General features: G+C 38.4%; 1 protein-coding gene and 1 pseudogene across 6 annotated transcripts in view; one reads left to right on the forward strand and one right to left on the reverse strand.

Annotated features, from left to right (window-relative positions):
* The window catches only part of KIAA1328 (KIAA1328 ortholog), a 425,486-nt gene that overhangs the window by 206,091 nt on the left and 193,654 nt on the right, over window positions 1-25,741 (reverse strand). The window lies entirely within an intron of this gene.
* On the forward strand, window positions 1,374-2,708 carry LOC139179293 (large ribosomal subunit protein uL4 pseudogene; annotated as a pseudogene).

Consider the following 25,741-nt stretch of genomic DNA (forward strand, 5'->3'; position numbering starts at 1 on the left):
TCTAGGTTGGTCATAACTTTCCTTCCAAGGAGTAAGCGTCTTTTAATTTCATGGCTGCAGTCACCATCTGCAGTGATTTTGGAGCCCAGAAAAATAAAGTCTGACACTGTTTCCACTGTTTCCCCATCTGTTTCCCATGAAGTGATGGGACCAGATGCCACGATCTTCGTTTTCTGAATGTTGAGCTTTAAGCTAACTTACTCTCTCTCCACTTTCACTTTCATCAAGAGGCTTTTCAGTTCCTCTTCACTTTCTGCCATAAGGGTGGTGTCATCTGCATATCTCAGGCTATTGATATTTCTCCCAGCAATCTTGATTCCAGCTTGTGCTTCTTCCAGTCCAGTGTTTCTCATGATGTACTCTGCATATATAAGTTAAATAAGCAGGGTGACAATATACAGCCTTGACGTACTCCTTTTCCTGTTTGGAACCAGTCTGTTGTCCCATGTCCAGTTCTAACTGTTGCTTCCTGACCTACATACAGGTTTCTCAAGAGGCAGGTCAGGTGGTCTGGTATTCCCATCTCTTTCAGAATTTTCCACAGTTTATTGTGATCCACACAGTCAAAGGCTTTGGCATAGTCAATAAAGCATTAATGTAACATATATACCAATGAACATATATATCAATGAACAACAAAATATTATAAGATATATGATGAAATTTGATTAGTCAATTAACAGAAAAAGAATGCAAACAACAAATGATGAAATTAGCACATGACAATTTTTAAAAATCTATTATAAATAAGTACAACACTGTTTAAGTTTTAAAGAAAAACATTAACATAATGACAAAAGAAAGATATAAGAAATAACCAAATTATCATTGAAAAATGATAATTTTTCAATAGATGAAAAATTACAAATCTAAATTGGTAACTCCCAAGCAGAAAAACACAAATAACACCAAGGAGCACTATTATCAACTTGCTAAAAACTAGTGACAGAAAGTTTTTGAGTAGGAACAGTAAAAAAACACATTCCATACAAAGAAAGAGAATAAAGGAATCTTATTTAAAAATCTCATTAAAAAAAAATGCCAAGCAGAAGAAATTAGGGAATATTTTTTAAATGGTGAAGAGAAAACAAAAACACATGGGTAAGCCAGAACTGTATAAAAATTTCTTTAAAAAATTGAAAGTGAAATAGATATTTTCAGATAGATAAAAGAATTTACCCCCAGTAATCTATATGGCCATAAACAAACAAACATATATCTTCAGGTATAAACAGTACTAGACAGAAACTTGGAAACAAACTTCCAGAAATAAAAATACAAGCTTTTTTTCCCCCACATATAAAATGTATCTAAAACAAAGATAATGAGCCCAAGCATTTCCCGTGGAGGCCTTCTCCTCTCCCTGCTATGGCATGTGCTCATCTGTTGATAATCAGAGTTCTCTGAAAAGGAAGTCATCTGGCAAAAATGTCACTTTACCTGCTGTGTTCAAGGATCTCATTAGACTAGATATTGTGAATTTTGTTCACACCAACTTGTACAAAACAACAGACAACCCTACACTGTCAATGAATTAGCAGGTCATCAAACCACTGCTGAGTCTTTGGTTGCTGGCTGGGCTGTGGCTTCAATCCTCAGCGTTCTAGGCAGTGGGACTCACTGTTCTGGCCAGGGTGCTTTTGGAAATATGTATCATGGGGGCCACATGTTTGTGCCAACCTGAATCTGACAACATCGGCATCGCAGAGCAAACACAACACAGAAGTGATTTGCCATCTGCTCTGCCCTGGCTTCCTCGGACTTACCATTTTGTTGGTTATGTCTAAAAGTCATCAAATTGAGGAAGTTCCTGAAGTTCCTTTGGTGGCTGAAGATAATACTTAAGGCTACAAGAAGACCAAGGAGGCTATTTTGCTTCTTTAGAAACTTAAGGTCTGGAATGGTATCATAATGGTCTATGCTTCACAGTTAATGAGAGCTGGCAAAGCCAAATGAGAGTCTGTCATCATCTCTAGTGTAGCGGACCCCACATCATCTATAATGAGGATAAGGGCATCATCGAGGCTGTCAGAAACACGCCTGGAATTACTCTGCTTAATGTAAGCAAACTGAACATTTTGAAACTTACTTCTCATGAGTATGTGGGATGTTTCTACATTTGAACTGAAAATACTTTTCACAAGTTAGATGATGTGTATGGCACTTGGTGTGAAGCTGCCTCTCTCAAGAGTAACCACAACGTTTCTATGCGCAAGATCTTCAATGAAGACCTTAGCAGGATCTTGAAAAGCCCAGAGATCCAAAGAGCACACGACATCATAGAGTCCTGAAGAAGAATCCCCTGAAAAACTTGAGAATCATGCTGAAGCTAAACACATATGCAAAGACCACATGCTGGATGGATCACCATTCTTCCCCAGGACAAGAATCACAAACTCTGGATGAATAAGGCAGCAGCAGTGTCAGAAGCCAAATCAGATGAGAAGAGGGTTCCAGGGAAGAAACCTGTGGTGGAGAAGAAAGGAAAGAAGGCTGCTGGTACTAGGAAGCAGAAGAGGCCTTTTGTGGGCAAAAAAGACAAGTGACCAAAAAACCACCAGCTGAGTAAAAGCCCACAGAAAAGAAACCGACCACAGAAAAAAGAAGCCTGCTGAATGAACTTATATTTGTGCATTCCATAAGGGTCAAATCATTTTAGACAGCTAATTATGATCAAAGAGGCAAAAAAAAAAAAAAAAAAAAAAAAAGCCCCAAATGGAGATAATGCTAAAACTATTTAACCAAAAAAAGGCAGGAAAAACTAAAGAAAAAATGGTGAAAAATACAAAGCAAATTAAAAGATGTTAGATTTAAGTGCAGTCACTAATAGTCCTAGAAAAAGTCACAGATTGTAAGATAGGATAAGTCCAACTATATGCTATGTATGAGAATCTTACTTCAAAGACAATATAGGAAAAAAGCAGAAGGATGGACAAGAATATACTATACAAATACTAATTATAAGAAAGATGGAGTAGCTATATTAATATCATACAAGGTATTTCAGAACAAGTAATATTATCAGGGATAAAGAAGCATGTTTCAAAATGGAACAGCTTAATGCACCAAGAACACATTATAAATCTAAATGTAAAGGCATCTAATAACTCAAAGGTATCAGAAACTCAAAACATGTGAAGGAAAGATGGATAAACATAAAAAGAAAAATGAGCAAATCCACAATCATATCTGGGGCTTTCAAAGCTTTCAGTCAATAATGGAAAAAGCACACTAAAAATCAGTAAGTATATAGAAGACCTAAACAAATACTAGTAAAAAACATTAACCCAATTGCTACATTTTGAATATTCCACCCAATAATTAAAGATTAGGTTATTTTTACATGCAGATAAATATTTAGCAAGAGAGTCCATATCACAGATGTTATAAAACAAGTCTCAATAATTTCGACACTGAAATTGTGGAGAGTCCATTTTCCTCAGAAAGCTATCTGAGAAATCTGAAAAAATTTGAAATTAAGAAACATTTATAAATGATTATAAAGTGTTCAAAGAGAATTAGAAAATATTTCAGAAAAAAACTCCTACAACATAAAGTGTGGGATATAGGTAAAGGCATTCTCAGAGGGAAACATAAATTTAAATGCTTATATTAGAAAAGAATAAAGTTCCAAACCAACAATCTAAATGCCAATCTTGGAAGTCAGAAAAAGAAATGCAAACTAAAGCTGAACTAAGTAGAAGGAAAAACAAACATAAGAAATAAATTATATAGAAAATAAGTAATAAAGAAAATCTAGTAAAAGCTATTCTGTTAAAAAATCAGTAAGAAAGGTCAAGAAAAAAAGAAATCATCAAAATAAAAAATGAAAAACAAGCACACAGATGCAGATGCCACAGACACTATCAAGTTATAAAGAAACGAACAACTTTATGCTACTTATATGGTAACTTATGACATGTAGAAATTCCTTAAAAGACAGGAATTACCAAAACTGACTGAAGAAAAAAGGGAACATCTTCATAGTTCCATGTCATTTAAAAAATTTGCACCATGTCAATTAAAGAAATTTCTACCACAAAGATAGAAAACAGAAAAAGGAAGAAACAATTTCCAACTCATTTAATGAAGTCAGAATTACCTTAATACCAAGCCAGACAAAACTATTACTAAAAAAAAACAAAACTACAGATAACCACACAAACAGATAATGTTAAACTGTAGAGGAAAACAAGACAATTCAGAGATAACCAAATGGTCACCTGTCTTTGACACCCACTGTCAAAATCTCCACACACAATCACTGCCAGCTGTAGACCAGTTAAGCCCAGTGGTTCCCAGGTGTTCATAGTCAAACACAGAAAAAAATCTTTCATCGGAAATGTAACATCTAAAGGGTTTAAGGTAGAACTAAGAAAGGTAAATACTAGAATTAAGTGAACTCTTTGCTACCTTATGCTTTACCGCAATGAAGATTTTAAGTAGTCTCCCACTGATATAAAAAAGTGTAATAACCATCTGCCTTTAAATTACAGGAGGAAGAGAGTGTGACTTTATAAAATGTTAGCAGCAGTATTCAAAGGACGCAGAATTCACTTGTTTACTAAGAGAGTCGTACTGTAACATGATCAAATTATGTGCCTGATGGGCTATGGAAAGTTATCCTAAGCCAGTAGAATATGTAGGATGGCTTAGATTTTCATAACTATTTTTTCATCTTAACTATCATCTCCCAAAACAAAAATTTCTTAACAATTTAATGAGAACAAAACCATACCAGGATACTATTTCTTACATTCAAATTAAAAATACAAAATGACAGAAGTAAAGGAGTAAACTTGGAACTCTGACAAGTCTCCAGACTCCTAAAACTGCCATGTGATAGCAGTACTATGGACCAAGTGAAAGCATAAAGTGTCTCTTAAGAGATTTCCTCTGGAAAATACATGCAATTTAGCATTCAAAGGTCTTTAATTTTCCATGGCATTATTAAATAGCAGCCTTCTCTCCAGGCACTTTGCTCTCTAAACAGGACACAGCAGCAAAAACAACCGGCCAATCTCTGGACAGTTGTGTCCTAAGACTGCAGTACCAGCCTGAGACTTTAGCCACTTTTGATTTTAAAGCCATCATTCTAAAATTTCAACAGCAAGTACAGTGGGTGATTAAAGATCACCCGTTATGGCTCACTATTAATAAATTCTCATCATTATATGCATTTTGAAAATTGAAATCTATTGTTGCTTCAGTTGCTAAGTTGTGTCTGACTCTTTGCAACCCCATGGACTGCAGCACACCAGGCTACCCTGTCCTTCACTATCTCCCAGAGTTTGCTCAAATTCATGTCCATTGAGTCACTGATGCGATCTAACCATCTCATCCTCTGCTGTCCCCTTCTCTTGCCTTCGATCTTTCTCAGCATCAGGGTCTTTTCCAATGAGCCGGCTCTTTGCATCATGTGGCCAAAGTTTTGGAGCATCAGCTTTAGCATCAGTCCTTCCATTAAACATTCAAAGTTGTTTTCCTGTAGGATTGACTGGTTTGATCTCCCTGTAGTCCAAGGATACTCTCAAGAGTCTATACTCCAATAAGAAATTTAACCAGAAATTCTATACCATTAGAAGGGAAATGGTGCTGAGTGTCAACAGCAGTTCTGACCTCAATTTCATTGAGGCACCCACCTGAGTGAGTCCCTACTAGGTCAAGGGCCAACTAAATTCTTCAATTAAAAACAAAAAAGCATTTAAGGAACATTTATGCTTTAATTCGGAGAAGGCAATGGCACCCCACTCCAGTACTCTTGCCTGGAAAATCCCATGGGCAGAGGAGCCTGGTAGGCTGCAGTCCATGCGGTCGCTAAGAGTCGGACACGACTGAGCGACTTCACTTTCACTTTTCACTCTCATGCACTGGAGAAGGAAATGGCAACCCACTCCAGTGTTCTTGCCTGGAGAACCCCAGGGACGGGGGAGCCTTGTGGGCTGCCGTCTATAGGGTCACACAGAGCCAGACACGACTGGAGCGACTTAGCAGCAGCAGCAGCATGCTTTAACTGCTGTAAGGTAACTTTCAGGAAACTATCTTAACACCAAAACAAACACAAAGAAATCCTACCAAATAGGATTTTTTAGAGGCTATGAAATGCCATCTCTAGAGTGAGAAGTTGGTAGTTGTGCTAAGGACATTTTTCCTCCTTAAAAAGAAAAGTTTCTTACACAATAGGTTTCATTACAGGAATGTATTGATTGAAACTAGTTTCACTGCCACTAATGTTCTGCTTAATTTTAAAGATAACATAATATTGAACAGAATAATGTGTTCTATTAATAACATTTTATTGAAACAGTAAACTGATTTATTGCAATTGTTTGTCCAAATAAGCACCCAGATCATTTGCCATAAATCTTCCTGAGTTTAAACAGAAGGCCAAGATGCAACTTGATAAAAATAAAAAGTTATCATAAAACATAATGAAAAATCCAATTTGAAAATTTAACAGTGCACTGCCCTGCTTCATGCTTTGTTTAGGGTCTGAAGCTTGCAATGAAGATGAAAGAGCTGCTCTAGGTTACTTAAAATGGCTATTGTGAGTCCTCATTTGGGAAAAGCTATAAAAATAATTAAACTCTGTTAGAGGAAGTCTGGCCATTTAGCTTTGGAGCCAATTCACTCTCATCTCATTGCTCCTACACTTTAAAATAAACAGCTTATTTTTTACTTAAAGACACTTTTTAACTTGAACTTTATTCTGTGGGGGTGAAAGAGGGCAGAACTTTTAACAGGCTTGTGTTCACAAACTAAAATACTTTGCCCTGGAGCTTTAAGTTTGCAGTGAGTCTACTCAAGCCCGTTCTGGAGGGTGTACGTACACAGGGGAGCATGTACGTACAGCAGCTTTCCAGCAGGCAGCAGGTGAGAGGGCATCATCAGGGCACGCCTCTAAGAACAGTGACCACACACCACTTGCAAGGCAGCACTTGGGTGTCACAGTCAAGAGAGAAGGCTGTGTTCTGCTATGTATTCTATATAAACTTAATCCTTTATCTGTAGTTGATTTCTCTCATGTAAAATGTTATTAAAGATCTCCTCTATATTTTTTACCATTTAAAAAAACTCTTTGTTTTCTAAGTTTATGTATGGCATTCTGGGTATTAGGAAGCTTAACTTGTCCTGTAATCTTTGAAGTTAATTTTGAAAAAGAGAAGTTATTTTAACTATTTTCAAGAGACAGCAATATTTGCAACACAAATTTAAAAGTAGGATTATAGAAACTGCAATATACTGACTTCAGTATAGATTTAAGAGTTCTATACTTAAATCACCAGAATTTATTAACCAAAATTCAACAGTGCAATTACATATTCCAGCTTACAGAATAACTGCCACCTGGGTCAATCCTTCATCTCCTGTATAACACACTCCTGTATAATTCTCTTGTATAATTCATTAAATAGTCCCTTATCGATGGAAGCTTAGATATTGTGCTGACCACAGAGGCATGGCTTACTTCACCCTCCATTTATTGTTAAATGTGAGAAGCTACAGATTCCCTTCTATTAGGGCTCTGGATGTCAATTAGGTTTTGCTTATTTCACATGATTTTGTCTGTCTCTGTTGGCAAGGACAATGGTGAAGACACGAGAATTCTCTCCAGCAGTAACAAAATAGGGAACGTTTTTCAGTCTTTTGGGGGTAAGAAGCAGCAGTGGCAGCAGCAGAAGCACCAATGACTGGTTGACCTGCCTCCCTAACCCCTCGGTCTCATTGGTAAAAGCCTATTCTGTGGTTTTCTGGGGGTCCAGAGACCACTGCAGTAGATGCAATGTTTCTGATTCCAGCATAGCTCGAGGGATGGTCTCAGAGGGTCACGCTCCAAGTATATTAGTTCTATACTATTCTGAAGTCATCACCAGAAGTCCAACATAAACCTACTTCTTAAACCTTTTCAAAGCTTTTATTCCTAGTATAAAATTCCTTCTTGCTTAAAATATCTTAGGTGGTTTCTGTTTCCCATAGAGAACTCTGAATAAGTCTTTTGCAATTACAGACAGATAATTCATTTTTTTTCTAAATTAAGATATAATTTACATACAGTAAGATTCACTCTTAAGCCTACAGTTCTTCAAGTTTTAAGAAATGAGTACAGTTGGGTAATCACTATAATAATCAAGAAAGTTCCGTCATAGCAAAAAAAAACTCCTTGTGCTTTGTAGTCAGTCCTACAAATTCTTGAACTGTTTCTGTCTCTGTAGCTTTCCTCTTCAGAATGTCATACAAATGGACTCACAGTGTGAGTCTGGCTTCTGTCACTTAGCATGATGCATTGGAGATTCATGCCTGAGCATGTTCATCAGCAATTTGCTCTTTTTTGTTTTTTGCTGAGTAGAGGCATGCGGATTGTCTTCAGTTTTTAATAAATTGTAAACATTCAATGATGCTAAAGCTGAAACTCCAGTACTTTGGCCACCTCATGTGAAGAGTTGACTCATTGGAAAAGACTCTGATACTGGGAGGGATTGAGGGCAGGAGGAAAAGGGGACGACAGAGGATGAGATGGCTGGATGGCATCACCGACTCGATGGACGTGAGTCTGAGTGAACCCCGGGAGCTGGTGATGGACAGGGAGGCCTGGTGTGCTGCGATTCATGGGGTCGCAGAGAGTCGGACACGACTGGGCGACTGAACTGAACTGAACTGAAACATTCAAATGTAGGTTTTCATGTGAATATAGGTTTTCGTTTCAATTGGGTAAAAATACAGGAGGTAATCCTGGTGAAAACTGGACCTGAACCAGGGTAGGAACAGTGAAGGTGGTAAGCAGGGGTAGGAGCTGGGATATATTTAGAATGGGTTGCAAGTGGTGGTGGGCTGGATGTGGGGTGAGAGGAAAAGAGAAGTGTGAATTATGACTGCAAATATTTTTTTTCCCCTGAGAAACAGAAGGAACAGGAATGCCATTTACTGAGCTAGACAAATGAGAGAATTACAGATTTGGAAGGGAAATTGAGAATTTAATTTTGTGCTGTGCTGTGCTTAGTTTCTCAGTTGTGTCCGACTCTTTGGGATCCCATGGACTATAGCCCGCCAGGCTCCTCTGTCCATGGGGATTCTCCAGGCAAGGATACTGGAGTGGGTTGCCATGCTCTCCTCCAGGGGATCTTTCCAACCCAGGGATGGAACCCAGGTCTCCCGCACTGCAGGCAGATTCTTTACCGTCTGAGCCACCAGGGAAGCCCTACCACACTAACTTTGAGACGACAGTGTACAGACCCAGTATATGTTTGCTGTTAGCTTCATTAGATTGAAACCCTTAAATACAGATCTATATCTTTTAAAATCTTTAGATACAGACTATAGGGTAAAATCTGTATCTTTTACTGACATAGAATTTCCGACAATACTAAGAGAATGGATTAGAAGATTTGAGGGTGTTTTTAAGCCCTAGGGCTTCCCTGGTGGCTCAGATAGTAAAGAATCTGTCTGCAATGTAGAAGACCTGGGTTCCATCCCTGGGTCGGGAAGATTCCCTGGAGGACGGCATGGCAACCCACTCCAGTATTCTTGCCTGGAGAATTCCAGGGACAGAGGAGCCTGGTGGGCTACAGTCCATAGGGTTGGAAAGAGTCAGATATGACTGAGCGACTAACACTTTCACACCTAGAATTCTGCAATGAGAATCAGGCTGTGACAAGTATAAATTTACAAATGGCTTCTTAAAGGGTTCCTATATAGGTGAATATGGTGTTACTCTGTGACAGTTTCAAACGAGCATTTTTAAAGTAAAGAAATACCATCTTCTTGAGAACATGAAGCAATTTCATGGTTAGGGGCTTTTTTATGTTGAATTTTCCATTTTTTGTTTCCAGTAACTATTACTATACCTCTATCCTCTTTTTGTTCAGAACAAACAACTTTAGCTCCTTAGATCTTAGTGTGGCATGATCTCAAATGACAGCATCATTGTAATTGAGCTCCAAGGCTAGAAATGATGTTTTAGCTTTGATGTTGCCCCCATAATCAGAAAAGATCCCAAAGAGCTCAACCAATGGCTACCTGTTACCCTTCCACAGTGAATACAGTGCTTAACCGCCATTACTTTTCCTTGAATGGATCTGCAGCCCCAGGCAATAGAGACTAAAGCAGTTAAGTCCCTTTGTGATCCAAGCTAACTACAGATAGAGTGGAAGTTCAGGTGACCAAATTCTAGCACAATGCCTTTAAAGACAGCTTTAGTTTTTCAACAACAGGCAAAATTATGACAGTAATTCTGACGCTTCCCAGATTTTTGGACTCTACTCACCACGTGTACTTCCTTTGCCCCTTTTCCCAGGTATTCCATGCTAAGCTTTTTTTTCCTATTCTTTTCAATGCCTGAGACCTCTTCATGACTATTTATATTTTAGTTGACCTAGTTTTTAAGACTAACAATGTCTAAATAAATACTCTGCTGCTGCTGCTAAGTCGCTTCAGTGGTGTCTGACTCTGTGCAACCCCATGGACTGCAGCCCACCAGGCTCCTCCGTCCATGGGATTCTCCAGGAAGTTAGTAAACGTGTAAGAGAAAGAGAAATCCATTCACTTAACTAAATCAGGCGTTCTCTCTTTCTTGTGCGAGGCCTCTGGAGGAACCCAGGCTGTGGCTGTGACAGCGGTGCTGCACAGTTATCAGGACTTTAGCTCCTTCCAGATTTGGGGTCAGTGTGGAGTTGCTACCTGCTACTCACAAAATGGCTGCTCAATCTCCAACATCAGGTCAGCATTCTATACAGCAAAACTTCTCAACTTGACCTCTTGACGTTTGGACAAGATGATTCTCTGTTGTGGGAGACTGTCCTGTCTACTACAGGATGTTTACCAATATCCACGGCCTCCACCTACTAGACACTACTAGCAACTGTCAGTTACAACAACCAAAGATGTTTCCAGACACTCAAATTACCCCTGGGGGCCAAAATCACTCCTGGTTGAGAACTGCTACCATAGGGAAAAGAGACTGGACACAGGATAAAAAGAGGCATAAAAAAAGAGTGCAGCACAACGAAGCAAACTATAAGCAAAGCAAAAAGGCAGGCTTCAGAATGGAAGAAAATAATAACAAATGAAACAAGTGACAAAGAATTAATCTCCAAAATATACAAGGAGGTCATAAGCTCAATACCAGAAAAATTGAACAACCCAATCAAAAAAGTAGGCCAAAGAACTAAACAGACATTTCTCCAAAGAAGACATATAGATGACTAATAAACATATGAAAAGATGCTCAACATCACTCATTACTGAAGTGAAGCGAAATTCACTCAGTCATGTCCAACTCTTTGTGACCCCATGGGCTTTGTGACAGTACACGGAATTCTCCAGGCCAGAAGGCCAGAATACTGGAGTGGGTAGCCATTCCCTTCTCCAGGAGATCTTCCCAACCCAGGGATCAAACCCAGGTCTCCTGCAATGCAGGCAGATTTTTTACTAGCTGAGCCACCAGGGAAGCCCAAGAATACTGGAGTGGGTAGCCTATCCCTGTTCCAGGTATAGAACCGAGTTTCCTGCACTGCAGGCAAATTCTTTACCATATGAGTTACAGAAATGCAAATCAAAACCACAATGCAGTATCATCTCACGCCAGTCAGAATGGCTGCAATAAAAAAATCTACAAACAATTAATGCTGGAGAGGGTGTGGAGAAAAGCGAAACCTCTTCCACTGTTGGTGGGAATGCAAACCGGTACAGCTGCTATGGTGAACAGTGTGGAGATTCTTAAAAAACTGGAAATAGAACTGCCTTATGACCAGCAATCCCACTGCTGGGCATACACACTGAGAAAACCATAACTGAAAGAGACACATGTACCCCAATGCTCATTGCAGCACTGTTTACAATAGCTAGGACACGGAAGCAACCTAGATGTCCATTGGCAGATGAATAGATAAGGAAGTTGTGGTACACACATACAATAGAATAATTCTGAGCCATAAAAAGGAACACATTTGAGTCAGTTTTAATGAGGTGGATGAAACTGGAGCCTATTATACAAAGTGAGGTAAGTCAGAAAGAGAAACACCAATACAGTGTATTAACGCATATATATGGAATTTAGAAAGACGGTAATGATGACCCCATATGCAAGGCAGCAAAAGAGACACAGATGTAAAGAACAGACTTTTGGACTCTGTGGTAGAAGGCAAAGGTGGGAAGATACAAGAAAATAGCACTGAAACGTGTATATTACCATATGTAAAATAGATAACCAGTCCAAGTTCAATGCAATGAACAGGGCATTCAAAGACAGTGCTCTGGGACAACCCAGAGGGATGGGGCGGGGAGGTAGGAAGGGGGTTCAGGATGAGGGGACACATATGCCCCATGACTGCTTCATGTCAATGTATGGCAAAACCCACAATATTGTAATTATCCTCCAATTAAAATAAACAAATTTTTTTTTTTAAAGACTGTAGCAGACAGCGGAGCCTGCTTTACTCTCACCCACCCCCACCCCCTGGCCCTCTTAAGGGAATTTCTTAGAGGGACATTATTGTGCCCCATGGCACAACTTCTATTTACGTCTCACTGGCCAGAACTGGATCCCAGGACCACCCCACTGCAAAAGAGGATGGGTAGTGCAGATTTTCTCCAGAGACACTGTTACTGTCAATAAGACTGGCATTCATTTAAGAAGGAATAAGGACTAATAGATAATAGGTGGGCAATTAGCATTCTCTATGAGAGAAAATGTTTCAGTACTTTATTTTCAAGACAATTGTGTGCAAACTGACACTCTTGAGTATATCCTTGCAAAGTATATCCTTTAAAATCCCAAGATTTTAAAAAAAGTTTACCCTGATTTGTATTTCATAAAAGACTTATTCTTTTTTCTCCCTTAAGAATCAGTCATTCTTTCCAGCTTTTTTTATGTATTATTTGTCTTCCTTCTGGGAATAAAGTAGGTTTCAAGGCTCTATTCATTTCTTTTTCTCCAATTTTTTCTTCTTTCTGTTTTAAAAACTGAATAATTTCTATTGAAAATTTAGGTTTAACAACTTTCTTTTTCTTCTGTCACTCCATTATGTTAATGAGCCCTCCCAGTGAACTTGAATTTCAGACACTGTATTGTTTGGTTCCAAAATTTTCATTTGGTTGTTTTTAATAGTTTCTATGTCTCTCCTGAGAACTGTATCCATTCAAAGTGTTTACATTTGTGCCATGGAGAATTGCTATAAAAGCTGCTTCAAAGTCTCTTCCTGATAATTTCAAAATCTGGGTCACTTTAGCATTGGTATCTATTGTCTCTTCCCTTGAGAACTGGTGATAATTTCCTGGGGTTTTGTAGGTAGTGTAATTTTGAATTATACCTTGGACATTTTAAATGTTATGCTGTTTTGACTATCAATCCTTTGCCCTCTTATAATTTGCTAGAGAATTTGTTTTAACAGGTCATCAGGTCAGTTAGATTCAGACAAGTTCTTTCTCACCTACTCTGAGGAGCAGTTCTAATTGGACTCCGGTTCTCAAAGACTGTGGTGTGCTGCTGTGGGGCTGTGTGACACACGCACAAACTAGCACTTGTGCTGCTTATTCACAAAATGAGGGGCACCCCACCCAGCTCTCTTTTTTTTCCTGAGATTTCCCCCAATGTTTCGTCACAGAGGTACCTTTTCCTGGGTTATTTGGCAAGAAAGACAGGGTTTCTTTTGTAGTACTTCTACCATAGCTGCAGCTTTGCAATTGGGTCTTAGGAGTAAAGATGAGAAAGGTAGGAAAAACATAAAGATTCTCCCTCAAACTATTTAAATGAGGACCCATTTTCTTGATTTCTCTGGATAGAAAAACAAGGTTTCTATCAGTTTTAACTGCCAGAGCCACTGTTGTCCATCTCTATAACTAGGGGAAAAACCACAGGGAAAAAAAGAACAAAACAAAATAAAACACTAGGAAACTCACCCACAAATTGGTTGCCCCCTTCAGGTTTTAATTTAACTCATCCTTGAACTGGCTGCCCCTTCAGGTTTTAACTTCCCACCACCAACTGTCTGATTTTGATTACTTAAATAATTACTTCTGTATTTTTGTCCAGTTTTTAGTTCTAATAGTGGGCTTTCCTCAATGTGGCAGGAGTATAAACTTTCTAAAATGTCTTTTATGAGTCACAGAAGTAGAAGCTTCTATGAAAGTCAGAGGAACCAGCTGCACAAATCACAAAATCCTAATACAAACAAAAAATAAAGAGAAATTAAATTCCTTCCTAAATCAAATTATCAAATAATTAAATTCCTTCCTAAATCAAATAATCAGGATTAAAAAAGAATTTTTCATGGCCAAGTGTCTGAACTTCTAAAGTCAGACTGTCAGTGGGTAAAACTGAAGAAAGAGACCAAAATACTTCTGTTATTCTTCTTTTTAAAGCAACTTTTTGGGAGAGGGAGTAAGGGAATAAGGGGACAAGCTTAATAGGAAGCAAGGAATTTAATACTGGAAAGTCAAAGGATCAACCAGGAATCCTAGAATGGCTTCCTCATATCTGAATGTCTTACGATGTCACAGACCTAACAGGAAGGCACGTCCAGTGTGTGAGTCCAGGTTAGACACAGTCAGTGCTTGAACAGATCTGAATATCTAACTCTAGACATAGGATTTTTCTCCTAAAACCTTGCCAAGGTAATGAATGCTCTCTTCAGCCTCCTGGTATAGTTAAAGCTGGTTGAAACATATATTATAATCCCTCTTGGAATTAGAAACAACATCAATGAGTACAGAAAAATAAAGGCGGTACTTCAGAGAAAATTCTTGAGCTTTTCTCAGTCTGCAAATGTTAATGCCGGAACTCTAATATAGAAACTAGTATGAAGTATGTACTATACAAGTATTGGCTACCGCTGTTATTAAAACAGATATGAATTTAATAAAGTGGGAAAGTGGGAAAAGAATGAATTTTAGAGTCATTTGATAATGTGTCCAACACTAACTGTGTAACTTTGGGCAAATTACTTAACCTTAGAAAAGTTATTTCATCATTTGTGAAAAGGAGTAGATAATAATTACTTGTGCCATTTTGAGGATTAATAAAAGATAGTGTTTATAAAACAAATTACACACAAATGATCAATAAATAACAGCCACTGTTCTTATCACCATCATCAAACATCTCCTGAAACAATAAGGAATTCTCCTACCTTCTGTAGATGTAATACATTTTACTTTGAGTAAAGAGAAACCAGAGAAAAGTAAATTTAATTTCACTGAAAACCACTAGATAAGGGAGAACTTTCTTATAGCCCAAAAAAGGAAAAATAGGAGAAAGGTGCATTTAAGGAAATCTTCTGAACAAAAGTTCACAAAAAGATTATCAGAACTACCAACAAAGCAGTTTCATCATATGTGCACTTCTCATTTTAAGAGCTGTCACTTCATGTTGTTGTTTTGCTAATGTATCAGTGACTCTTCGATACTGGAATGGATTTTTATTTGACACATATAAAAATAAAACCAGGGCTTTGATTAAAGTTGGTGGATTGAACAGTAAAGGAATGGCAGGAGAGGAATATAAAAAGGTATAGGCACCCTGGGATAAAAATATTAGAAAATACCAGTAAAACTTTGGATGTTGCAAAGTAATAGATGGATGATTCAGTAACTGATTTAGCATGAACAAAGCCAAACCTACTTCAAAAGTAGGCTGATTGGTATTAGTTTAGGCATGAGAAACCCTGGGTATTACTAAAAATACCAAGTTATAGGAAGTAAAATGAAAAATGAAGACATCTCTGATCCCTACTACCAATTTCACTCCTCAGACATAAACTTTCTGCTCTATGACTTTAGTCATTCAGCCAAACTTTAAACTCCACAACTTTAAATTACATGTACAGACCTCTATTTCTTGAATCACAGTTACATGTTAAGGAAGATACAGTATATTCCTCACTATGAAAGATATACAATTTAGCTCACTTATACTACATCCTTTAAAGTTTTCCTTCAGTTCAGTTCAGTTCATTCGCTCAGTCGTGTTCGACTCTTTGGGACTCCATGGACTGCAGCACGCCAGGCCTCCCTGTTCAACATCAACTCCCAAAGTTTACTCAAACTAATGTCCATTCAGTCAGTGATGCCATCCAACCATCTCATCCTCTGTCGTCCCCTTCTCCTCCTGCCTTCAATCTTTCCCAGCATCAGGGTCTTTTCAAATTAGTCAGTTCTTCCTATCAGGTGGCCAAAGTACTGGAGTTTCAGCTTCAGCATCAGTCCTTCCAATGAATATTCAGGACTGATTTACTTTAGGATGGACTGGTTGGATCTTCTTACAGTCCAAGGGACTCTCAAGAGTCTTCTCCAACACCACAGTTCAAAAGCATCAATTCTTCGGCACTCAGCCTTCTTCACAGTCCATCTCTCACATCCATACATGATGTATTTTCATATTTTATGTATTTTCATATTTCATATTTTCACTACTGGAAAAACCATAGCCTTGACTAGACGGACCTTTGTTGGCAAAGTAATGTCTCTGGTTTTTAATATGCTGTCTGGGTTGGTCATAACTTTTCTTTCAAAGAGTAATGGTCTTCTAATTTCATGGCTGCAGTCATCATCTGCAGTGATTTTGGAGCCCCCAAAATAAAATGTGCCACATTTTCCAATGTCTCCCCATCTATTTGCCATGAAGTGATGGGACCAGATGCCATGATCTTAGTTTTCTGAATGCTGAGCTTTAAGCTAGCTTTTCACTCTCCACTTTCACTTTCATCAAGAGGCTCTTTAGTCCTTTTTCACTTTCTGCCGTAAGAGTGGTGTCATCTGCATATCTGAGGTTATTGATATTTCTCCTGGCAATCTTGATTCCTGCTTGTGCTTCATCCAGCCCAGCGTTTCTCATGATGTACTCTGCATATAAGTTAAATAAGCAGGATGACAATATACAGTTTTGACGTATTCCTTAGCTTTGTTTTCCTTAGCTGTGTTTTAAATCTTCAGTTCTTCTGTTCAATACCTTTCTAACTTTGAATAATAATTATAATCTCTACTTCATCCATTAATTTAGCTTGTATCTCTATAAAATGAGAAAGTCAACACGTATACTTCCTTTCACCTCCATGCCTTCCTTTTACTATCTAATAATAAAGGGCCCATAAATAAATATAAAGTACAGATATGAATGAGAAGCCAGCTGCAGCTTCTCACTCAGCTGCAGCACTCCAGGCTTCCCTGCCCTTCACTATCTCTCAGAGCTTGCACAAACTCATGTCCACTGAATTGATGATGCCATTCAGCCATCTCATCCTCTGTCACCCCCTTCTTCTCCTGCCCTCAATCTTTCCCAGCATCAGGGTTTTTCCAGTGAGTCAGCTCTTTCACATCACGTAGCCAAAGTACTGGAGCTCCAGCATCAGTCCTTCCAATGAATATTCTGGGTTGATTTCCTTTAGAATTGACTGGTTGCATCTCCTTGCTGTCCAAGAGACTCTCAACAGTCTTCTCCAACACCACAGTTTGAAAGCATCAATTTTTCAGTGATCAGCCTTCTTTGTGGTCCAACTCTTACATCCATACATGACTAATGGAAAAACCACAGCTTTGACTAGATGGACCTTTGTCGGCAAAGTGATATCTCTGCTTTTTAATATGCTGTCTAAGTTTGTTACAGTTTTTCTTCCAAGAAGCAAGTGTCTTTTAATTTCATGGCTGCAGTCACTGTCTGCAGTGATTGGAGCCCAAGAAAATAACGTCTGTCACTGTTTCCATTGTTTCCCCATCTATTTACCAAGAAGTGATGGGACCAGATGTTATGATCTTCATTTTTTGAATGTTGAGTTTTAAGCCAGCTTTTTCACTCTCCTCTTTCACCTTCATCAAAAGGCTCTTTGGTTCCTCTTTGCTTTCTGGTGCTTGTTGGTGTCATCTGCACATCTGAGGTTATTGGTATTTCTCCCTGCAGCCTAGATTCCAGCTTGAGCTTCATCCAATCTGGTATTTGCATGATGTACTCTATAAGTTAAATAAGCAGGTTGACAATATACAGCCTTGACATACTCCTTTCCCAATTTTGATCTAGTTCATTGTTCCACGTCTGGTTGTAACTGTTGCTTCTTGACCTGCATATGGGTTTCTAAGGAGACAGGTAAGGTGGTCTGGTATGGTATTCCCATCTGTTTAAAAATTTTCTACAGTTTGTTGTGATCCACAGTCAAAGGCCTTAGTGTAGTCAAGGAAGCAGGAGTAGATTCACTATTAAATGTTTACATAGGAGCTACCTCAAATGAGTGCAAAGCAAAGGTTACCATTCCCATTGCTAGTATTTATAATTAATATATGAATTACTTTTATACTTCAACAAGCACCTCTAATTTGTTAATATCTACCACTTAGATTTTTTTTAAAATTTTCTTCGAGCACACATTTCTACTTTAGGGAATAGAAACACTTGTAAACATGCTAAAAATTATATGTACCAGAATAGTCACTGCAGTATTCTTTGTAATAGAAAATCAGAAATGACCCAAATATGCATCAATAAGGAGTTGATTAAATAAATTGATATATCCATGTACTAAAATGTTAAATGAGAATAAAAGATGCTATTCATAGATACATATAATCTACTGGAAAGTATATGATACATATTATTAAGTAAGAAAACAAAAGTTCTAAAAATTATATGTATAGTATTAACCTACCTTTCTAAAAATTAAAGTATCAGATATGCATAGAAAAAACCTGGAATAATATACAAAGTTAACAGTAGTTATTGCTGAGGAAGGAGAATACCGAGGATTTGGAATTAATATGTTTATTTCTGAATTGCTTGAATATTCTAAGACCAGAATATATATTAGCTTAATAATAACTAAGAAACAATAAACCTTAAAAAGTAATGTACTAACAATAAACTATCTTAAAAATCTTGTTTTTCCAGGCTCATGTTCACAATGACTAAATACTAATCTCTCCAGCTATTTCTGGAATTCTTGGAGTAGAACCTCTCCTCTAAATGATTTAAAGAAAACAAATAGCCATGTTTGAATGAAAATAAAAGCAGAAAAAATTAAAACAAAATCTGGGCAGGGGCTTCTGTTAGTTCTTCTGGATTTCCTGATGTTCTCTCCTTGAGAACCTGTCCAAGATCAAAGGCTAGTCTAGATGGACCACAGATCTAAGCTTAGCCACTAATTCTGATGAACTCAAATAAGAGTTGAACACAGCAATTCATTTTAGAAAGCACCATTTGCCTTTGTGCTTTAAACCAAATGAACACTGGTGGTTACAAAACCTTTATTCCTAGAAGATTAAAAAGAAAACCTTTTTTCACCAATCTCAGTTTTATTTTCAAAGCACTTAATTCTGGTGAATACAGTGCTGCAGGACAAACAAATAAAAACAAGGTGTGATAATACATAAATTGACATAATAATTCAGACTGAACGTCATTAAGTACAAAAGACGAGTAACTAAACAGAAGGTCATTCCCAAACAGATGACATTTTTGGTTCCCACCAGAACTTACTGCTCAATCTCAAGAAAATCAATTACTAATGAATACAACTGGGAAGTTAACTGTTATATATTACAGTACAGTACAATTCTCCTTGCATTTATTAACTTTTCAATCCTGAAAGATACTCTGTAAGATGTGAAAGTGAAGTCACTCAGTCTTGTCTGACTCTTTGTGACCCTATGGACTGTAGCCTGCCAGGCTCCTCCCTTTATGGGATTTTCCAGGCAAAGAATACTGGAATAAATTGCCATTTCCTTCTCCAGGGGATCTTTCCGACCCACAGATTGAACTTGGGGCTCCGGCACTGCAGGCAGACTCTTTACAGTCTGAGCCACCAGGGAATACTCATTACATTTCACCCATCTAGCAGATGAGGGAACTGAGGCTTATTGATGTTAAGTATTAATAACTTGCCCAAGGAGGTAGAGTTTAATGTATGTAAACCCAAGCATTCTGGATCCAAAATTCATGAATCATTGAGGAATGAGCAGAAAAAATATCTTGTCCACAAAACAGCAAACCCTAGAGCAAGACTATAACTATAAATAAATACCCCTAGGGGCTTCCCTGGTGGCTCAGTGGTAAAGAATCCAGCCCTCAATGCAGGAGACACGGTTTGATCCCTGATCCACCACATGCCGTGGTACAACTAAGCCCCTGCACCACAACTGCTGAGCCCACATGCTGCAACTACTAAAGCTCGTGCAGCCTAGGCTCCATGCTCCACAACAGGAGAAGCCACCACGAGAGGCCTGCACACCGCAACCAACAGTAGCCCCTGCTCGCCACAGCTAGAGAAAAGCCCACGAGGCAGTGAGAGCCAGCACAGTCAAAACTAAATCAATAAATTAATTACATTAAAAAAGGAAACACCCTCAAACATGGCTTAAGCAAGTAGAATGCTGTAGCTTGTCCAAAGGTCACTCATAAAATCTTCGACACCCACACAGTATTTAGAAAGCATCAAGTATATTCTAGGGTATAGTCAACATGCTTAACATTTCCCACAGTGATGGTTGTCTATTTATTGGTGAGAAGGGAAGTAATTTACTGCAGAGTCAACAATGAAGTATACACAATAGCTAGCTATATCATGTTAACAATTATGGTAAAAGAGAACTGAAACATGGAAATCTCAGGTTAGATCTACTTCTTCAATCTATATGTACTTATATAAACATGTCACAGTTAAACACATTTAAAATCCAAATTATCTGGAGAAAAGATTCATGTGAAATTTATTTTCAGAAACCGATATTCAGCCTTTTGCTATTGAAGTTCATTACTCTTAGATGTAAACTTCATTTAAGCTTTCACATGTTTGAAAATACAAAGACTGACATTTAAAGCCTGTGTAAGGAGTCATAAAAATGAAATTCAAATGATAACACTTCTACTTTGTGAGTAATATATACTTTGTTAGGATAGTGGCCATACTAATTGCTTCCAAGTTTATTTTGTGAGCACTAACTATATCATGAACTGTTAAATATATTGTTTAGTTCAGTCACTCAGTCACGTCCGACTCTTTGTGACCCATGAACTGCAGCATGCCAGGCCTCCCTGTCCATCACCAACTCCTGCAGTTTACCCAAACTCATGTCCATTGAGTCAGTGATGCCATCCAACCATCTCATCCTCTGTCGTGCCCTTCTCCTCCTACCCTCAGTCTTTCCCAGCATCCGGGTCTTTTCAAATGAGTCAGCTCTTCGCATCAGGTGGCCAAAGTATTGGAGTTTCAGCTTCAACATCAGTCCTTCCAATGAAAACTTATGAAATCAGATTGCTTATATTCTTTGTAGCCAAAGATGGAGAAGCTCTATACAGTCAGAAAAAACAAGACCAGGAGCTGACTGTGGCTCAGACCATGAACTCCTTATTGCCAAATTAGACTTAAATTGAAGAAAGTGGGGAAAACCACTAGACCATTCAGGTATGACCTAAATCAAATCCCTTATGATTATACAGTGGAAGTGACAAATAGATTTAAGGGACTAGATCTGATAGAGTGACAGATGAACTATGGACGGACACTGTACAGGAGACAGGAATCAAGACCATCCCCAAGAAAAAGAAATGCAATAAGGCAAAATGGTGATCTCAGGAGGCCATACAAATAGCTGAGAAAAGAAGAGAAGTAAAAGGCAAAGGAGAAAAGGAAAGATATATCCATCTGAATGCAGAGTTCCAAAGAATAGCAAGGAGAGATGAGAAAACCTTCTTCAGTGATCAGTGTAAAGAAATAGAGGAAAACAACAGAATGGGAAAGACCAGAAAGCTCTTCAAGAAAATTAGAGATACCAAGGGAATATTTCATGCAAAGATGGGCTCAATAAAGGACAGAAATGGTAAAGACCTGACAGAAGCAGAAGATATTAAGAAGAGGTGGCAGGAATACACAGAAGAACTGTACAAAAAAGACCTTCATGACCCAGATAATCACGATGGTGTGATCACTCACCTAGAGCCAGATATCCTGGAATGTGAAGTCAAGTGGGTCTTAGGAAACATCACTACAAACAAAGCTACTGGGGGTGATGGAGTTCCAGTTGAGCTATTCCAAATCCTGAAAGATGATGCTGTGAAAGTGCTGCACTCAATATGCCAGCAAATTTGGAAAACTCAGCAGTGGCCACAGGACTGGAAAAGGCCAGTATTCATTCCAATCCCAAAGAAAGGCAATGCCAAAGAATGCTCAAACAACCGCACAATTGCATTCATCTTACACACTAGTAAAACAATATTCAAAATTTTCCAATCCAGGCTTTAGCAATACATGAACTATAAACTTCCAGATGTCCAAGCTGGTTTTAGAAAAGGCAGAGTAACCAGAGATCAAATTACCAACATCTGCTGGATCATCGAAAAAGCAAGAGAGTTAAATATATTACAGGGGAAGAGATAAAACTCAATCAGAGCTGGAGAATTTGTTCTGACTCCAATGAGACCAGGCAACTAGAACTTTAAAGGAAAACCATGCAGTTAAAAAAAAAAAAAAACTGCTTTAAAACGTGCATGTAACTCTAAGCTTAAAACTTCTCCTAGTCTGCTGTTCAGGGAAACACTGCTTTGGGAAAAATTCCTGATATTCTTCCTACTCACTGCAAATAAATATAAACCCTTCCTTCTCCTGATGTCTGGCTTCATTTTGTTTACTGGCTTGAGACCCACCAAGAGGTGAACCCAGTTTTCAGGTAACAAGTACATCTGGTGTGACTCCATTTCAACATAATTCTTTTAAGGTTGTACATTATTTTCTCTAGACTTCACACCATGTACCTTCTCCCTTTGTAGAGTCTGCTCTGTATCCTTTCACTGCAATAAATCTTAGCTGTGACTATGACCATATGTGGAGTCTAACATGTCCTCCTGATGCCAAGCAGGGTGCTGTGGGGTTCCTCGGCATGGAGGCCTTTTTATCCCCCATTTCTTACAGCCAAGACTCCAGTTTCCATGACCTGAGTTCCAAGGGGGAAAACAGAACTCCTACAAAGGAGGAACAGTCAGGAAACTACCTGAGGCAGGATAAAGGGACCAGAGATGTTCACCAAGATTAGGAGACCAACCACCTAAGATCCTGCAGACACTCTAATCTTGTCAGCAACCCCACCCTTTTGAAACTGTGCAGAAGAAAGAAGGGATGCAAGAGTATTACTGCCTTTATCCTTATCACATTCCCCTGTCTGACTATATAAGCTCTCCCTATTCACCAGGGAGGCGGGCTCAGTTTTTAAGGCATTAGCCTACTGTGTTCCCTTTTTGACTGGCAAAGTAATAAAGCTATCTCTTTCTATTTCACCTGAAACTCTGTCTCCAAGATTCAATTTGGCATCAGTGAACAGAGAAGCTGAGCTTTTGGCATCACAACTAGGAACAGTGTTACTCCCAATGCCAATGAACGGTCTTACTGATACACAGTAAAAGACAGGAACAACAGACAGAGGTTTCAGTGCTTAAAGAGTGCTGTATTCAGAAAAGACGCAAGTTATCTTTATATTTTCTTCTAGCTTATTCTCTCAACATGTTGCCTTTATAAGTAATGTATTTATATGTGACTGATTAAATAGCATCTCAATCACTTTTTAAAAAGCTATCAAAGTAACCAGGAAGATACCATACTTTAGAGGGTACAGTATTTATCAGAGCTTTCTTTTAATGAATACTCTGCTTGAAATGAAATAAATTTACTTAGCAATACAGAAATCATTCATATGGTTTGGGAGATTACAATCATATAACAAAACCAGTCAAACATTGATCTCCAAATCCTAAATTAATCTGACTGCTCTAGTCTCAGAGATCTCCTCCTGCTCAGTATTCTTAAGATTCAGCATCACAGAAGTTAGAGCTGGAAGGAACCTTAGATAACATCAGGTCTGTTCACATTTGATAAAAGAGACTTAATGTAACCCTCCTGCGGTACTTAGAATAGAATACCTTGCATTGTTTTCTTGTCCATCTAACTATCCATCTTTACTTCTCTTCTTTCCTCTTTTACATCCCTATGTATACAGTAAGTCTCTTTAATCAGAGTAAGTCAGTAAAACAGAAGTCTTGCATCTACTTTGGGTTTTTGGTGGCAAATGCTGTAAATTGTTAAATGCAGAACTGCAATAAGTATACTTAATTTTGTCACTGCAAGTTTCATTGGGTTTGATTCATTATTATTCAACACTAAATTTTTACTAGTATAGTTACAACATAGGCAATAACATCAAAGAATCTTTCTGAAAAGGACAGATTGTACTTAAGCTAATTAGGCCCAGCCATGGCTAGCTCATCTCTTTAAATAATCAGCTTATGGGAACTTATAAACTTCTCATATCAAGGTATTAATCACCACTCCCAAATGGCACTACTTAATATGGTAGTCACTAGCCATGTGTGTCTATTGATATTACATTAATTAAAATTAACAGTTCAGTTTCATTACCCACATTTCAGCAGTGGCCACAGAACTGGAAAAGGTGTTTTCACTTCAATCCCAAAGAAAGGCAATGCCAAAGAAATGTTCAAACTACCGCACAATTGCACTCATCTCACACGCTAGCAGAAGTAATGCTTAAAATTCTCCAAGCCAGGCTTCAACAGTTCGTGAACCATGAACTTCCAGATGTTCAAGCTGGATTTAGAAAAGGCAGAGGAACCAGAGATCAAATTGCCAACATCCGCTGGATCACAAAAAAGCCAAGAGTTCCAGAAAAACATCTACTTCTGCTTTATTGACTATGCCAAAGCCTTTGACTGTTTGGGTCACAACAAACTGTGGAAAATTCTTAAAGAGATGAAATACCAGAGCACATTACCTGCCTCTTGAGAAATCTGTATGCAGGTCAAGAAGCAACAGTTAGAACTGGACATGGAACAATGAACTGGTTCCAAATTGGGAAAGGAGTACATCAAAGCTGTACTTGTCACCCTGCTTATTTAACTTATATGCAGAGCACATTGTGCGAAATGCCAGGCTGGATGAAGCACAAGCTGGAATCAAGATTGCCCGGAGAAATATCAATAACCTCAGATATGCAGATGACACCACCCTTATGGTAGAAAGTGAAGGAGAACTAAAGAGCCTCTTGATGAAAATGAAAGAGGAGAGTGAAAAAGCTGGGTTAAAGCTCAACATTCAGAAAACTAAGCTCATGGCATCTGGTCCCATCACTTCACAAAAAAACAGATGGGGAAATAGTGGAAACAGTGACAGACTTTATTTACTTGGGCTTCAAAATCACTGCAGATGGTGACTGCAGCCATGAAATTAAAAGATGCTTGCTCCTTGGAAGGAAAGCTATGACCAACCTAGATAGCATATTCAAAAGCAGAGATATTACTTTGCTGACAAAGGTCCATCTAGTCAAAGCTATGGTTTTTCCAGTGGTCAATGTATGGATGTGAGAGTTGGACTATAAAGAAAATTGAGTGCGAAGAATTGATGCTTTTGAACTGTGGTGTTAGAGAAGACTCTTGAGAGTCCCTTGGACTGCAAGGAGATCCAATCAGTCAATCCCAAAGGAAATAAGTCCTGAATATTCATTGGAAGGACTGATGGTGCAGTTTAAACTCCCATACTTTGGCCACCTGATGCGAAGAACTGACTCCTTAGAAGAGACCCTGATGCTGGGAAAGATTAAGGGCAGGAGGAGAAGGGGAATACAGAGGATGAGATGGTTGGATGGCATCACTGACTCGATGGACATGAGTTTGAGCAAGCTCTGTGGGTTGGTGATGGACAGGGAAGCCTGGAGTGCTGGAGTCCATGGGGTCACAAAGAGTCGGACACAACTGAGCAACTGAACAGAA

The sequence above is a fragment of the Bos indicus genome, chromosome 24 (genome assembly GCF_029378745.1).
Source record: "Bos indicus isolate NIAB-ARS_2022 breed Sahiwal x Tharparkar chromosome 24, NIAB-ARS_B.indTharparkar_mat_pri_1.0, whole genome shotgun sequence".
Classification (NCBI taxonomy): Eukaryota; Metazoa; Chordata; class Mammalia; order Artiodactyla; family Bovidae; genus Bos; species Bos indicus.